At 38.3% G+C, this 13,110-nt stretch overlaps 1 protein-coding gene across 1 annotated transcript in view; it reads right to left on the reverse strand.

The window, feature by feature from the left end:
• LOC124788074 (TGF-beta-activated kinase 1 and MAP3K7-binding protein 1-like) overlaps positions 1 to 9,168 on the reverse strand; it is a 105,647-nt gene extending 96,479 nt beyond the window's left edge. The window contains exon 1 of the mRNA XM_047255167.1: positions 9,027 to 9,168. The gene's annotated coding sequence lies outside the window, so the exon portion shown is untranslated. The remainder of the gene's footprint in view (positions 1 to 9,026) is intronic.
• Between the last annotated feature and the right edge of the window lie 3,942 nt (positions 9,169 to 13,110).

Below are 13,110 nucleotides of genomic sequence, written 5' to 3' on the forward strand. Positions count from 1 at the left end.
CACAATTTTGGATGATGTTTTATGTCCATTACTAACTTTAAACATGTTTTTTTATACCAACATATCAATGGTATACAGACTCTCAAGTTTTCTTTGAACCTATTAATAAGTGTATGCTCTCTATAAGGTGGCCCCAAGAAATCTATTGGCACATAGTACCGTACAAAAGTGAGAAATAGATCTGGAGGTCTGGAACAGTCCCAGCTGGTGGGTCACAGTTTGTCTACCATATGCATTCCAGATATGCTTTATAGAATTCAGATACTGAGACCCAGTTTGTCAGTCTGTAGTGGATAGCAGCACCTGCAAGAAATTGATCCATCCCATCATCTCAATGAGGATGGACATTATCACCCAGCAAAATGTATTCTGGATCACTTGCAGCTTTGAAGTCACATATTTCGTTGCAGTAGCACACATCTCGAAACTTTTCTTCACCAGGGACCCATCACCAACAAACCAGACAATTTCCACTGTGTTCATGTGTCTGATGATTCCAACTTTGGTTGCCATAGTTCTGATGCTACAATGCTGTTCCAAATCTAAACTGTTGTAAAATCAGGATAAAGAGCCTCCTGCACATTTTAAGCAACAATGTTATGTCCAAAGCATATCATATTGGTGAGTTACAGTTGTCAGTTGTCTTGAGTAACTATAGTTTGTCCTTACACTGTGAATTCAGTGATGCATTTCTGTTTCAGGCAAATTCGAATGAGTTTGGGAACACATAAACTTAGAACTATGAGTTTTAAGTGTAGGGCAATGTTAACATGCTCCAGATTGGTGTGACACAAAGTTCTAATGTTTTCAGCATGGCACACAGAGACCATCAAGCAAAAATTTCATTTGTCTCCTTAGAATTCTGACATGTAAGAACAGGGAATCACAAACAATGTATACGGGGCATTCAAAAAGAAACGAGCCGGAGGCATAGTTACAGAAACGAGTACCTATATGTTAGAAGTATTGACCCTGGCTCTTGAGACACTTTTCCCACTGGGACACAAGGCAGTGAAAAGAAAACAGGAGAAAAAATTGAAAAACACATCCAACTGGTTGAGGAAGTCAAGGACATGTGGCATCAGGATAAAGTTGACATTATACCAATTATACTATCAACTACAGGAGTGATACCACACAATATCCACCAGTACATCAATGCAATGCAGCTACATCCAAACTTATATATACAACTACAGAAATCCGTAATTACTGATACATGTTCAATCACCCGGAAGTTCCTAAATGCAATATAACATATACCGTACAGTTAAAAGGAAATCACGCTTGATCAAGGTCCGCGTCACTTTCCATTTTTGACCAGACATAACGTCTGATAAAAGAAAGAAAGAATAATAATAATAATAATAACAATAATAAACAAATAAATAATCTTTATTAGTGGGGGCATTTCTCATTTGATGAAGACTGATGTAAAGAAATTGTTGCAAGTACAAGTCTCAAAAGTGTGTAGTTTTCTTCCTTTGAAAAAAGTGAAAATGTTACATAGCAGCAGGAATGTATGTTAATTTTCCCTGTGAACAGCTCATTTATGAAACAAAGGACTAGTAGAAAACAAAGAGTCAAACTTAATAGACTGGAATATTGTATGTTCCGTTATTCTGAGTTTATTTTCACAACTGTTTTGTGCAGAAGGTTCAGCAGGTCCTTTTTTGCTTTATATTGTGGAGCTATGATCCCATCATGTAAGGAAGTGGAACTAACGCTATAATATTTTCATTCTTCCTATATAATTCAAAATTACACAATACCAACAGAATAATTTTTATGTTAGCTTCTATTAGGACAACACTTTACAGGTCCTATTTGGCTTTCTCTGTAGAAAATCATTAAAAGCTAACAGGATATTAACACTATCCAGCATATACCTATACAAACTCCTATGATGGACAAACTTCAAGTATGCTACCTATAAATCAAGATAAGACACAACACAACCATGACACAAAGAAATGGAACCTCTTCCTTGTGCCCATACACAACACCATGGAATACAAATCAAAGCCATCATATGCAGGACCAAAAGCCCTGGAAACACTCTCATCATATTTGAGAGAGAGAGAGAGACAATAAAAATATTTTCAAAAACTATCCCAAATCTTTTTGATAGTAAATTGTTACAATAGTATAAACAATTTTATGTACCTACAGTTTAAGACAAATTGCAACACAATTATTGAATCAAAAAGAAATTGAAGACTCCAAGCAAAAACCAGGGCAAGTCCATTTAATTAGGAAATGAATTATGAATTATAACACATTCTGACAGCCAGCTATTGGTACTACAAGGCAATTAATAAGACTGTCAAATGATGTGGCAAGTCACTTTTAGTGGCAACAGAAAAAAGTTCTGTGTTGGTCTTCTCATGGAAAGAATGGGACAAGTCCAATGTTTGCTCCCACTGTTTACATTACACCTATTGGGTTGCAACTGTTGATGTCATTGGTCAAGTTTCTTACTCAGTGTTGTTTCTTACATTAATAGTGCTTAGTCTGCAGTGTAATAGTATTGTGACTCATTACTGCAAGATGAAGGTGAGAAGCCATTTTTTAATCAATTAGCTGAAAAGAGAAAAAGCTATGATAGAATGTGTAATGTTTGAAGAGACCTTATGTCTTCTGAGTTTGGCAGTCACTGCAAATGTTCACTGTTGGAATGTTTCAAACAACTCAAGTGCCAGAAACAAGAAGAGCTTATCAAGAATTTTAATTTTTTGGGTAACTGAAATGATCAATCTTCTTATTTAACCAGCTTAATTTCTGTGACATTATTTGCTCACAGAAGGTCAAGGCATGACAATTTCAGTGTCAGAGCTTGAACTTTCTGCACCATAAGAATCAAATGAAATGATACCATGAGTGAAATTCCTGCTTGCCAAAAGGCCTGCATTGCTTTCATGGGATAGCAAAGTGCAGACTGTACAATCGAGTATGAAGATACTGGAATATCTCTCAAGGACAAAAGAGGCATGCATGCTAATCAGCCTTGGAAACTATCCATAGAAAAAGAGGCAAGCGTTATAAACTTCATAGGTGCTTTAAGGGAAGAAAGGACCACTACGACAAGGGAAAGAGAGGCAGGATTTACCTTCCAGAACAATTATCAATTAAAAGACACCATGAGTTATATAAATAAAACTACCCTGAACTTCCTGTTGCATGTGGAATACACCGTAAAATATTTAGCAGCAAATTCAACTCATCATTTGGGTAACCAAATACTGATACCTGCTCAACATATGACAAATTTCAAGTAGTATTAAAAGGTTTTAATGTAAATCTTTAACAAAATATCTCTGAAAAAGAAAAGAAATTACAAATAAAATTAAAATAATTAGTATGGAAGGCCAGGCCCACAAACTAAAAGCCTTTACGTTTTATCCAAGACAGCAAAAAAGTAGGTAAGAAAGTAAAAAGATAGTAGAAAATGAAGCAGTATGGATAAATTATCAGAAAACCCTACCCCTGTCAAATACCAGAATTAATGATATTTATTACAAGTGTCAATTATCATTTTACAGTTTCAAAATTCATCAAACATCCCCACTCCCTCCAAATTGCTGCTTGCATTCCATGTGATGTTGCATTCCGGCCCGAGATGCTGGAGTTGGCAGTTTTTTTTGTGTGTGTGTGTTTTTTTTTTTTTTTACTGATGAAGGCTGTGGCTGAAAGCTATATGCGAGTCTCTTTTTAATCATGCCTGTCTGCGACTTGACGTGTCTTTTTTACGATAAGTAGTTATCTATCTTTTCCTACATTGTTATATTCAGCAGTGGTGTAATATTTTTACACTTACACTGGAAGGGAAGAAAGGAATGAATGGATCTTCATTCCTTTATTTCTTTTTTAAATCTGCGACTCAAGCTCAGAACAGCATAAGAACTATGCAGTGTTCTTATACTTCCACTATGTCATTCACATCATTAAGAGATCAGATAGCATCAAAATTGTATTTCTAATATGAAGACACCCTTACTTGTAAAGTGGTAAACACTATGGTTTGATAAAAAGAAGACTACTGCAGAGTTACCAAAAGACTAAGTAACTGCTTTTCTAACCACAGGATAGAATCCAAGGCCTTACCAAATCGTTGCTGTTCAACAGGGAATTATACAAAATTGAATGACCTTTTTAAAAACAGCCAAAGTGTTCTTTCAAGACACAATGATTCAGAGAAGCTCTGGTTGTGAAGACAAATACAGGATTACTTACAATGAATCCTGGACGCAAGTAGATTTGGAAAGTTTTGGTGGTTTACAACTAGACATCAAGTCTGAGTGTCAACTGCAACAACATGATGAATTCTTATCGCCTCATTGAGCATATACTGGTAACCACCAACAGTACCCGCATTTCAACAGCTGCCATCCCATGCACATCACAAAATCCCTCCAATACAGCCTAGCAAGCAGTGTACGGTATATATGCAGTGATGAGAACTCCCTTGCCCAGGCCTTCACATACAGGCAATACCCCCAAACCTAGTCCTGTGCCATATCCTCACACACCCCCAACCTTCCCACCACTGCCAAGTATCAGCAACAAAGGAGTGATCCCTTGTCACCCAGTATCACCCTGGACTGGTAAAACTGTAACATATCCTTCGCCAGAGCTTTGATTGCTTCTCATCCTGCCCTGAAATGACGGACGTTCTACTCAAGATCCTTCTCAACCCTTCTAAAGTGGTGTTCTGCTGCCCACCCAACCTACACAACATCCTAAACCATCCCTATGCCACATCCACTCCCAAACTCTTGCCACATGGGTGCAAGGTGTAAGATCTGCCCAATCCACCCACTCAGGAACTTCTACACCAGTCCTGTTGCAGGTTTATCTTACTCCATCAGAAGCTGGGCCAGTCCTGTCACAGGCTTATCCCACTCCATAGAGGACAGGCCACTTGTTAAAGCAGCTGCTGAGAACACTGCAAAGTATGACAACCAACCAGCTGTCCAGCAGGATGACCGGCCACTTCCAAATTGTTGCCAAGAACAAAACTGATGACCTGCTAATCTGCTAATACAAGATGCAGCTGAGCACAACATGCTCAGTTTCAATGGCTGCTTTACAACCAGACCATCTGGATCTTTCACTCCACCACCAGTTTCTCTGAACTGTGTAGATGGAAGTTATTTTTACAACACATCCTCCACTTTTGTAATTGTCCTGGCCTAATCTCATGTAATCTATTGTTACTGCACCCCCCCCCCCCCCAACCCAACAGTTTCCCCTTCCTCCATCCTGTTAGACCCTCCCAATTCATGCCCCCACACCCCCTTCAGTGTGCATTGCTCCCCACTGGCCACTACAATCATGCACTACATGCCAGACCCATACAGCTGCTACAACTCCCTCCCACACTCCTAGCTTGCAAACTGGCTGCCTCCCTCTTAGCCACTCATCTCCAGTCCCTCTCCCTGCCTCCCTCTACTCACCCCATCCAACACAACTGCCACCACAGCCAGTCCACCTGCCGAAATACAGCATTGGTCCAGTCAGTTCCATGTAGTGGTGTGTGTGTGTGTGTGTGTGTGTGTGTGTGTGTGTGTGTGTGTGTGTGTGTGTGTGAATGGTCTCATTTAATCCACATAAATTTATTTTCCATCAGATTATGCATTTTAGCTAGCTGTTGATAGACATCAGACAGGCAATTTAAAATCCTCAGATATTTGGGAACAAAGTAAAAGAAGTGCCTTATTAACCAACTTATCTATAATTCATCAGAATACTCGAACTTGTAGATGTAACTTTCAGTTAATGCTAATTCTCATATTGAACAGGTTGTAACTGATAATCATCTGGGTTAAGTTGCATACATGCTTAGTTTAAAATATAAGATGATAATAGCAGTTGAGTAGTTCAAGAGGATGTGCAGATGACTTTTTTTCTTCCTGTTCTTCTTCTTTGTCTTCTAACTGCTGATGATACAAACATCATTATTAATTCAGTCAAAGAAACTCCAATAGAAAATGACACAAATAATGACTTTGGAAAAATTATTGATTAGTTTTCTGTGAATGAGCTTGCTCTGGACTTTGAAAAAACATGGTACATCCAATTTTCTACTACAAGGAGTACAGTTCCTTCAATAAACATAACACATCAACAGAAGTCGGTAGCCAGGGTAGAGCATACTAAGTTCTTGGATGAACATATAGCTGAGAATCTTCATTGGAGAATTCATATCTTGGATCTCCTAAAGCAACTAGGTTCAGCAACTTTTACAATCAGAATAATTGCCAATTTTGAGGATATAGAAATTAGCAAGCTAACATACTTTGCATATTTTCACTCTCTGATGGCATATGGAATAATATTTTGGGGTATCTCAACACTTAGGCAAAAAGTGTTCACTCATCAAAAGAGAATCGTTAGAATAACGTGTGGGGCTCATAATCACACATCTTGTAGGCATCTGTTTAAAAGGAAATTTGTTCTCAACAACATGGACCAGTTTTAAAAACAACATGACATTCATCATTGTAATACCATAGGAAAGAAGGACTTACACTATCTTCTACTTAACCTATCTTTGACACAGAAAGGGGTAAAATATGCCGCTGAACAACTTTTTGATAAATTACCATATGAAATAAAATGTCTGACAGACAGCAGTAATAGTTTTACAAATAAATTGAAATCATATCTCCTTCACAGCTCCTTCTATACTGTAGAGGAATTTTTGAATAGGAATAAATCTATAGGTATAATATACGAATTTTGCCATTTAAGGGAATTGGATAGGTAACAAAAAAATTAAAAGACCTTGATCCATGTGTGCATTTCTTATACTCTTGACACATTACACATCATAACAGTTACCGTGAGCTTGATCAATGGAACACATAACTAACTAACTAAATGGTAGCTTTTCTACCACCAAACGTATACAAAAAAGGAGGAGGAGAACGTTGTGCCACCTGCATATCAATAAGTGATAGGGGTTTCACTTCACTTCAAGGCAGGCTGGAAATGAAAGAAAAAGCTTTAGGAAACTAAAAATAAATAAATAATTTTTTTAATGTGATATAAAAATGAAACAACAAGAAAATATGAAAGCAGTCCATTCAATAGCATACATCTGTGAAATCAGAATCAGCTGTTGTTAAGTAAATTCAATAACATGTTGCTAGGTATGCTTTCCATAAGTACTAAACAAGATTCCAGAATGAGAAAATTTTTTACTAAACATGATGTTGCTGCTCAAGGAGAACATCAGGCCCACTGAAGGCATCCAGTATGTGACGAGGGTTCATGCAATTTCACAATGCCAGTTTCAGCTGGTCCAAATCAAGTTCAGTTGGATTCATATCAGCACAGGCTTTTCCATGCAGCTGACATTTGCCTTCTGGAGAAAGATGTTCAGAATTTGATGGCAACTGGAAGATGGCAATTCTTGAAGCACTTTTATGCACTGCTGATAAGAACTTGGAAACATAATTCAATTTCATTAAGCACTTAAAATTACATTTTGTACTAGTTGTGGAATGTAAATTTTTGATCAGTCCTGTATTGGCCTACAACAAACATTTACTGTGTCTCAGAATTGTGAACAAAATCTTGAAACGGTATAACATGTCACATTCAATATTGCTGAGACAAGGAAGTCCAAAACTTCTACCTGTAATATGCGGTAAACATTTTGTTTCTATTGCATTACATTGTAAGTTTCATTGGGAGAGCAAACTGTGCTTACAATGAATGATGAGTTACAATGGCTCTAATGCAGTGCTTTATATATCTATGGCTCTCATGCTTGTTTCAATGAGGGAGTACCTACTCCTTTCATATACATACAGCATCATTCTATTCTATGGTGACGTCTTTGAATTTAGAATCACTGCTTACATTTTTCCCTTTCTGCTGATGAACTTTCAGTTTAGGAAGCTATTATAATTTTAGACACAATAAGACACGTAAAGCAAGGTAGAGAAAGGAATGCTGAATGTAAAATATAGTTCTCCTGAGAAAGAAATTTAATACCACATGACAAGATAATAACATATTGGATAAACTACCCACTACCAAACCACCTGTCTGCAGCACAGTTACAAAGAGCATTGGATTCGTCAACAGCATATTGTCATTAGGCAGACTGTTAATGGGGCTAAAAAGTCTGTTGGGTAATAAAATGTTTTCGTTTTAAAAGTCTGATCGAATGACAAACAAGTCTAGTAACAGCATTAGAAAGCCTTTACAGTGTCAAATCAATATGTACATCTGAAGATGCGGAAAAGTTAAATAAAATAAAAGCAATATGACGAAACTTGCCGTAGTTACACAGTATTCAAAACATATCTGAGTAAAATTATACATACAAGCTATCAAAGTTTTGGGAATATTAAATATAATTAATGATTTTGCACTGTCAATTCAAAATATTCTTTGCTATTCATCTGTTAAATCAAGCGCTTTATATTTTCGCTGGTGTTGACGAACGCCTACTGTATTGGAACAGATCCGTCTAATTAACGATAGCAAAATAACTGTTTATTTTGCACATATAATTAGCAAATTAAGTTTTCGTATGGTCTATGCCAATCCCTTCACTACAATCCAAGTACTTCAATTGATTTATTTATATTTATATTACAGTCAAGAGTCTTGATCGGCCAGACATAGTAAAATTATTGTTTCAGATACACTGTGAAACCAGTTTTCAATGAAATGTCGCAATTGTAAAATTAGGCAGAAAAGCGTCGGCTCAAACTGGAAATTCATATTTGCTAGGCGCTCATATCGGGGTAAAGCGTGCAACTACTATATTTTGATCTCGGTAAACTATCTATCGTTTATGCCTGTCATGCTACCAAGAACTTTCACCAGTCAAGCAATGAAAAAAAATATAATTAACATTTAAAACAGAAATGTTTATAGAATCTTTTATAGATCTTGTGAGTCCTTTTCTTCTCATTTTCCATATGAATATACTGCAATTGTGACTTCGCAATTGCACCCTACATAAAAGTTTTTTTTAAAAAACTGCAAGCATGAAAATGACTTACCATCAGCAACGAATTACACGGAAGGGGGAAAAGTTGCAGACAACATACTCTGTCACATTATACTTTTATTTACAAACACATTACACAATGTAAACACGTGAAAACAATTGCAGGCCACCCATCAAGATTGCCAACACAATTTTGTTACAGATTCCTATATTAACACAGACAAGTATTTTCTAGATTGCGCAAAAAATTCAGTTTATATGCATCGTTAGCAATCTGACGTCCAATGGTTATACGACAGCTTTAAACTTTCTCATGCATTAATTTCTTCACCTATAGGAGTAACATTATGTTGCTAATGTATATTTTTCAAAAATGCATATTGCCAATCTTCTGCTATCTCGTCGGCTTGTTTTTCTCGTTTCTCTTTGGATCAAATGAAGTACTTCCACACAATCCACAGTCTAAAGGCCCGTCCACACGCAACGATCTGTCTGCGCAAATGTCTGCGCACATCACATCTGCGCAGCCAGATCGTTGCGTGTGGACAGAAGATTTGCACCAACCTGAGGTGTGTGCAAACCTGGAAGTTGGAGTTGGAGGTTTGAGCGAAACCTCTCAAATCTGTGGGTTCAAACCACATCTGCGCAGACAAGTTGGAGCGTGTGGACAGGAGATCGCCGCAAATCTGGCGCGGAACAGCTGTTTGCTCAGTCTACTGTTTGTATTTGTGCGCACAGGGCATTAAAATGGCTGATACTCGTCAGTGTTCTCGAGAGTTTGTTAGTGAATTCATTGAAATATGTAGAAACCACCCATGTTTCTTGAAGATTAAAAGTAAAGAATATAGTGACCGAGACAAAATGACAGTACCATACAATGCTCTAATTGAAAAACTGCGGGTAGTTGACCCCTCGGCAAAGAGAGAAATAGTAATAAAAAAATAAAAAATTCTTTGCGAACTGTTTACCGAAAAGAGTTATCCAAAGTACAGAAACCTAGAAGATCTGGTGTAGGAGTAGATCAAGTATACTAGCCAACGTTATGGTATTTTGATCTGCTTGGCTTTCTTAAGGTTCGCCCTGCAAATCTCGCAGTAAATTTACGTGAGAAAACTGCTTTCGCTTTACCAACCACTGTCTACACCATTTTGACCGCTTTCTCTGTTTCCTGCGGTTGGTCTGAATGTTTTTTGCAACGCAAGTTGCGAACACAGACCACAACAGAACTTCCTCCATTTCTATATATCAAAAGAACCGAATTAAATTTTTGACGTTTACGGGGAGCATAGTCGCTAGCCACTGATGGCGGGCGAGTAGTAGATTGGGGTTTGTGTCGTGTGAACACACCACATTTGCAGCGATCTTTTGCATGTACAGACATCTGCGCCGATGTCTGCGCAGACAGATCGTTGCGTGTGGACCGGGCTTAACAAACAGTCGCAACTCGTCTCGTTTTTGTTACCCAAGCGATAGCAGCGCTCCAAGTGGCCAGCAAGCAACGCTTCAGAATACGAGATCGAATGAGGGCGAACCTAATGTTTAGATTGATTTGTAACATCATTTTTTTATGATAGGGAATGTAGGTAGTGCCATAAAATCGACAATAACTAAAAAATTACAACGCATTTGTGAGTATTTAGTTTCCTAAGGACATTAGGAGATACGAAACGGTGCACGACAGGACAGTTTATTTACGATTCTCTTGTAACATAGACATTTACTGAATAATGTCGTTTTCCTTTAAGAGCAATAAATTGCTAGTAAACACCAGGTGTGCCGACCTTTTACAGAAATACGTCGTATATCAAACCAACAAAGCAGAGTTTGGTTCGCTACACTTTCAGCCTAATCCATGAATGTGGAAATCTATATGGAATATAATACTGGTACCAACATTATTTAACGTATCGAATCAGCCACGACAACTTTAGCTTAAGGGAAAATCACACAAACGTAATAATAAACCATCAAAAGCAATAAAACTGTTTCCCAGCATCGGTTCACCTCTTACTTTAATAACAGACAGCAAAAGAACATTCTCCAGAATGTCGAGAATGGCTATGATGTAGGGTCTGAGAGGGGCACAGTTAAATGGGGGTGCCCCAGGGATCAGTGCTGCGGCCACACTTGTTCCTTATTTATATACATTATATGCTCTCTAGTATTACAAGTGACTAAAGCTAAATCACAGTAAGACTCAGTTTTTACAGTTTCTAAAACAATTTAACAAAACCTGATATTTTAATTTCACAGAACAGGTGTATGTTTACTGAAACTGAACAGTTCAAATTTCTAGGTGTTCAGATAGGTAGTAAACTGTCGTGGAAACCCCATGTTTGGAAACCCCATGTTCAGGCTCTTGTTCAAAGACTTCATGCTGCCATTTTTACTATTCGAACAGTATCTGATGTAAGTGATAGTTCGACATGGAAAGTAATCTAGTCTGCTTATTTTCATATGCTCGTGATGTTAGGTATTTCATTTTGGAGTAACTCTTCCCATTCTCAAAGGATATTTTTGGCTCAGAAACAGGCAGTTCGGGCAATAAGTGGTGTAAGTTTCCAAATCTCTTGTCGACGCCTGTTCATTAGTTTCTTTATACTGGCGTTGCCCTATATATATATATATATATATATATATATATATATATATATATATATATATATGTGTGTGTGTGTGTGTGTGTGTGTGTGTGTGTGTGTGTGTGTGTGTATGTGTGTGTGTGTGTGTGTGTGTGTATGTATTCTTCACTTTCATTTCTTGTTAACAATATCGGCTTATGCCCAAGAATTAGCAGCTTTCACTCAGTTAATACTAGGCAGAAATCTAATGTGCATTTGGATTGCACTTCTGTGACTCTTGTACAAAAAGGCGTGCAGTATGCTGCTGCGTCCATTTTTAATATGCTACTACAAGAATTCAAAAATCTGAGCAGTAATTCACGCACTTTCAACTCGAAACTGAAAATTCTCTTCATGGCTCACTCTGAGAAGTTGCAGGGCACTCTCACTTCTGATTCAGTGTTATGCCACTTCATGTTCTTAGGAAATACGATCTTCACTGTGATTTGACTTCATACATAATGATGAAATGGTGGGCAGTAGTTTATGGTCTTGTTTGCGTGCTCTATGGAAGGAAATACGGTAGATTTACGTGTGTTCAAAGGAACAGGGTGCCAATTTAAACGGCTGCCGTAAAAGCACGGCGTTGGTGAGCCGACAAAGCGCGTTTTTCTTGGGAACGATGAGAGACATTTCCAGACAGCTGCGTGCCGCGGTCGCATTGTGCAAAACACATTAACTTGGCGCTGGACGGGAGGCTGACGTCCAGGTATACGACGTAGCCCCGAAAAGTCGTCGACAGCGCACTGTATGTCGGGAATAAAGCAGAGGATGGGCCCTTGTTAGGGAGCAAGCTGCCAAAAGAAATGTAAACGTTCTGCAAATGTCCGTGGAACAGGGGAACTGGCGTCCAGACGTCCAGACTCTGTTTCAAAAGATGTTTGTGAGACCACAAAGCTTTTTACGAGTTTATGGCCATTCCTTGGAAACTATGAAATGGATGCAACATGGGAGATAACTAGCTGTTTATGGAGGGCTGTTCTTCCACCTAGGAAAGAGGCCATGAAGCTGGATCTTCTTTCCGTTTTCTGCCAATTTACTTTAAAGTCTCTGATTGGTCAAATCGGTTTGCAGTACAAAGACCATTCTCCCAACTTAGAATGCTGGGCTCCAGCTCGTCATTTGTTTGTGTGAAAGTGGGTGAAGTCAAAAAAGAGAAATGTGCTTTAGGAACTGAGTTGAGGAGGAAGTGGTGAGAAAGGAAGAATGATCACTCTTGTACAAGTCTCTTGTACTGGCGCTTCGCTAGTAAAGAACTTCAGGTCTCTGCCTAAATGGTGAGACTTGTGTCCTTTGCTAGAGTGCGACTTAGAGCCTGTGCCAGTCACCTTCTGAACCATCAGAGGTACTGCTTATATCATCATGGTCACAACGAGTGACATGTGCATGTACTTATTTGTCTTGAGTCGGCCGTCTAAACATTTAACGTATTCTGACACACACAGTCGTGCCACGGAGTCAAATTGGTTTGGCAGACCAGCAAACTGGTCCAAATGCACACTGGAATCCATCAGG

Source organism: Schistocerca piceifrons, chromosome 3, assembly GCF_021461385.2.
Source record: "Schistocerca piceifrons isolate TAMUIC-IGC-003096 chromosome 3, iqSchPice1.1, whole genome shotgun sequence".
Taxonomy (NCBI): domain Eukaryota; kingdom Metazoa; phylum Arthropoda; class Insecta; order Orthoptera; family Acrididae; genus Schistocerca; species Schistocerca piceifrons.